We start from the raw sequence: 5000 nt of genomic DNA on the forward strand, positions 1-5000 counted from the left end.
GTGAACCTAAGGCGTGACCAGCAGGTGGCTTGACCGCCGCTGCCACGGGGCGACCCGTGCCTTCCTTTTTAGCCTTTTATCCCTGCTTTTATTTCTGTTTTCATTAGGCTGGGGATCCCGCAGTGGCTGGTGGCTTGCCCACCGCCCTGCTGGGCGAACTGGTGTTTTTATTTTTTAGCTGCTTTTATAGTTTAGCTCTGCTCGGCTCATCCCGGATTGGCGGACGTCGGGACCACGGCGGCGGAAGGACTCTGCTCCAGCGGCGACGTCGGTGGACCTTCCCGGATGGCAACGGCCGGCGGACCATCGAGGAAGCCCTTCAGCGGGCCGTGGCTGGTAGCAGGCGGTGGCCTGCGGAATACCGCCCGGTTCTGCTGGAGGGCTGAGGAGGAGGTGGGCACCTTCCCCGACCGGCTGGCCTTCATCCGGGAGGTGGCCTTTGGAGCGTTGGGCCTTCAGATGCAGGACATCCTCTGCGTACAGCGGAATGGGCCCTTCCGCTTCTTCGAGGTCACCTTGTCCACCGACGAGAGTTACACCAAGGTCCTGGAGCGGAGCAAGGAGGGGGCCCAGCACCCCCTCCTCGGACGTTACAACATCGAGCCGCTGTGGTGGCCCGACAAGCGGGTAATAACAGTCCATTGTTTCAACCCGCATGTTACCGCCGAGGCCGTTTCCCAATTTCTAACAAAGTATGTGGATCTTCTTCCTGGCCACAGGGACATCCGGGATGAGCTGGGGATCTGGACTGGCCGACGCCAGTTCCAGGCCCGCCTGCGCCCGGACGCTAATGGCGCAGGCGGTTTTAGCCACCCCCCAGCCTATTTTACTTTACAGGGCAATAAGGCATACCTTTTTTATTCTGGACAGCCTCCCTTCTGCCGGCAGTGCCACAGTTTTGGACACACCCTGGAGGGATGCGCCAACCTGCGCTGCCGCAACTGCCTGGAGTCGGGGCACATGGCCAGGGACTGCAAGGGCCCCCGTCGCTGCAAACACTGTAACGGCGAGGACCATCTGGCTCGTTCCTGCCCACAGAAAAAGACTACATATGCCGACGCTCTGTCGGGTAACAGAGCAGTCGGCACGGAGAATGGTGGGGGAGCTCTAGCCCCCACGACTGGGCAGGAACAGCCGGCGACGGGGGCAGGAGGAGAAGCCCTGGTCGAGGTGGAGGAGGCCCCTTCGAGTGCGACACCAATGCAGGAGGGGTCTCCGAACAAGGTGGAGCAGCTCGCCCTGGCTCCAGGCGTCAGCAGCAGGCGAAAGAAGAGCGGTGCATCCCCCCGGGGGAGGAAGAAGAGCAGAAGGGAGGCGCAACCCAACGCACCCAGCCCTCCGGCGGCCACCTCGCCAGCAGTGGCGGCCGGGGACCAAGGCCGACAGTGTCCCCCCTCCCCGATGTTAGAGGCCCCCCGTCTGGTGTGGGACTTGGGACAGTCCCCTGCACCCCCCCAGGAGTACAGCGGTCAACAGGACACTGCTAATGAACAGGAGTACCTGGGGGGGCTGGAATTGGGGGACCTTTTGAGGTTGACTGAGGAGGGGGGGCAGTAGGACAGTATTGTTTTTAATGGCTGGCTTTTATTATTTTAGTTTGTTGTTTTTAATTGTATTTTATTATTTTAACATTCTATGGCCAATTTTAATATTGTCACCTTGAATGTAAGGGGTTTGAGGAACATTTTAAAACGTACATCTGTTTTTAACCAGCTGGCATCTTCTCCCTTCAGCATTTGTTTTCTGCAGGAAGTCCACCTCCGGGACCAGCGGGACGAGGCTCTCTTTTCACGACAGTGGAAGAGGGGTAGATCCTACTGGAGCGTAGGTGGCGTCCACTCCTCAGGCGTCGGGATCCTTTTTGGCGACCGCGCCTTTGAAGAAGTAAGTGCGTTTACCGTCCTTCAGGGCAGGGTTTTGGGAGTGGACGCCACATGGAGGGGACAGCGCCTCCGGGCCATATGTGTCTACGCTCCGGTGGAGGCCTCGTCCCGTATAACTCTCTTTGAAGAGTTGTCCCCGTTCTGTGTCACAGATCGACACTTGATTTTAGGAGGGGACTTTAACATCTCGTTGGAGGGTAGGCAGGATGTCAGCTCAGGGCATTTTCGCCATTTTATTCGTTCCTTTAAACTTGTTGACGGTTTTAAAACATGCAACCCCAGCATGCCGGGCTTCACCTGGCATAATAGTCGCGGAGCCAGCAGCCGCATCGACTACATTTTAGCTTCACCCCCCGTTGCTTTTAAAAAGGTGTCCCTCTCCCCACAGTGGCCCACTGACCATCGGGCAGTGGAGGCCACTGTCTCCATAGACGCCCCTGTATATGGGGGCGGCTATTGGAAAATGAACCTGCAGATCCTGGAGGAGAGAGATTTTAGACACCTTTTTTTAGATCACTTCTCCGAGTGGCAGAAGGACAAGCCTACCTTCCCCTCCGTGGCCGAATGGTGGGAGAGTGTGAAGGACAGGATCCGAACCTTCTCCATGCAGTACAGCAAGCAGCGCAGGATGGAGAAGAAGTTCTCCATTCTGCGGCTGGAGAGAAGGTTGCGGGATGAATACGCCGCTCACAACAACGGGGGCACCATCAACCACGAGCGGCTGCTTGACATAAAGGGTGAGCTGAGGCGCCTGCATGAACAGGCTGCCTCGGCCCAAATGCTCCGCGACAAAATATTTGAGGTGGAAAATAATGAAAAGTGCAATTCTTTTTTTTTCCACAGAGCCAGGGAAGCCCGGGAGGAGAAGAGCTTTAGCTCTCTCCGTGCCTCAAATGGCAACACAGTCACGGATACATCAGACATGCTGGAGGTTGCTAAATTGTTTTATCTTAACCTTTTTAATGTTAGGGACACGGACCCGGTTGCTGGGGAGCGCTTCCTAGATAACATCTCACCTTGTCTTCCCAGTGACATCCGGGACGGCTTAGAAGCCCCCATCACCTTGGCCGAGCTGACCGCAGTGCTTGGCAAGATGAACCGCCGCAAGGTACCTGGCCTTGATGGGCTCCCGGTGGAATTTTATTCCACCTTTTGGGATGTCCTCGGGCCGGAATTACTGCAGGTTGTAGAGGACGTTCAGCGCCGGGGTTTGCTCACTAGGAGCATGAGGTCGGGGGTCCTCTCTTTGTTGCACAAGAAGGGCGATCGGGCCGACCTTGGCAACTGGAGGCCCCTGACCATGCTTTGTGTAGACACAAAGCTCATCGCAAAGACCCTTACCGAACGCCTGAAGAAGGCCATGGCTCATCTGGTTCACAGCGACCAGACGTGTGGAGTACCGGGTCGATCGGCGACGTGGAATCTCCACCTCATCCGCGACGCCATCGCCTGGGTGGAGGATAGGAACCTCCCTCTCCTGCTGGTCAGCTTGGACCAGGAGAAAGCCTTCGACCGGGTAGATCACCGCTTCCTGTTCAAAGTATTGGGTAAGTTTGGCTTCGGGCCCAATTATCTGGGGTGGTTACACACTTTGTATAACGAAGTTGGGAGCCATGTTGTTATCAATGGCTTCCTGAGTGATTTGGTGCCCCAGCGGAGTGGAGTGAGGCAGGGATGTCCCCTCTCCCCCCTCCTCTACGCGCTCTATATAGAGCCACTGGCGTGCGCCATTCGCACCCACCCCCGGGGTCGATGGCCTTCTTATCCCAGGAAGTCGGGGGACAACTGTTAAACTGACCCAGTATGCAGACGACACCACGCTTTTCGTCAGCTCGGATCAGTCTCTCAGTCATGCCTTGAGCCTCGTTCACGCGTTCGGTTGGGCCTCTGGCGCGACGCTCAACCTCAGTAAGTCGGTGGCCAAGTATTTCGGCAGCTGGAAGGCGAGGGAGGACGTCGCAGGTGGTCTCACCCTCTGTGACGGTCCTCTCAAAGTTTTGGGGGTCAACTTCCTTTCGGATGGTGCCGCCCGGTTGAACTGGGAGGAGCGGTTGGCGATCGCCAGGCGGAAGATCGGACTGTGGAAGTCCAGGTCCCTGTCCTTCCAAGGTAAGGTTTTAGCCTTAAAAGTGGATATTCTTCCCACCCTGCTCTACCTTGCACATGTGTACCCTTTGCCCCGCTTCATGCGGAGGGGCCTGACGAGGGACGTTTTTAACCTCGTCTGGGGGGGGCAGGTATGAGTACGTGCGTAGGGAAGTGATGTATCTCGGAAAGGACAGGGGGGGGAGGGACGTTATTGACTTTCCTCTCAAGCTTGACTGCCTGTTCTTCTCGCAGCTCTGCACGCGCCTGGCAGCTCCCCTCGAGCACCCCCATCAGCACTTTGTGCGTCTGTGGCTGGCTCTCCCCATGAGACGTCTGGTGACATCGTGGACCAACCTCGGCCCCAAGGCTGAGACCCTGCCGGTCCACTACAGCCACGCTGTCAAGTGGAGTAAGTCTATTCCGGCAGGTGTCAAGACAGAGGCCCTGACCAAGCACAGAGCCCTTTACAAGGCTTTGCTTGGTCATAGGGAGACTCGGGCCATGTTGGGCCTGGAGGAAGGCACATGGGCGAGAATCCAGCCTAAGGGTTTGGATCACAGGCTGCAGGACCTGAACTGGCAGTGCCTTCATGGTAAGCTGCCAGTCAGGGACGTCTTGCACAGGCATAAGCTGACCAGACACCCCCGCTGCCCCAGGCCCGAGTGCAGCGAGGATGAGACCATCAAGCACGTGTTTTTGGGACTGCGGGCATGCACAGAGAGTCTGGGGGTTGGTAGCGGGCCTGTGTGGACGTGTAGACCCGCAGCCCGGTCTGACCTACGACAAGGTGTTGAAGGGGTGGGACCCCAACCTCCATAACCCCTTCGGCCCCTGGATGTGGCTGCTGGTCAGCATTACCAAGCGAGAGCTTTGGAATGCCAGGACCGCGCTCATCCGCAGAGGGGTTCATCTGGAGGCACAAGGGGTATTCCGCAAAATCCGGGCCGATTTGGGTTTCAGGATGGAGGACCGACGTCATCCAACGGGGCTACCACGAGGCCAAGGAGAGGTGGAAGGGCCTCTTTTGGC

This window comes from Brienomyrus brachyistius, unplaced genomic scaffold, assembly GCF_023856365.1.
Source record: "Brienomyrus brachyistius isolate T26 unplaced genomic scaffold, BBRACH_0.4 scaffold69, whole genome shotgun sequence".
Taxonomy (NCBI): domain Eukaryota; kingdom Metazoa; phylum Chordata; class Actinopteri; order Osteoglossiformes; family Mormyridae; genus Brienomyrus; species Brienomyrus brachyistius.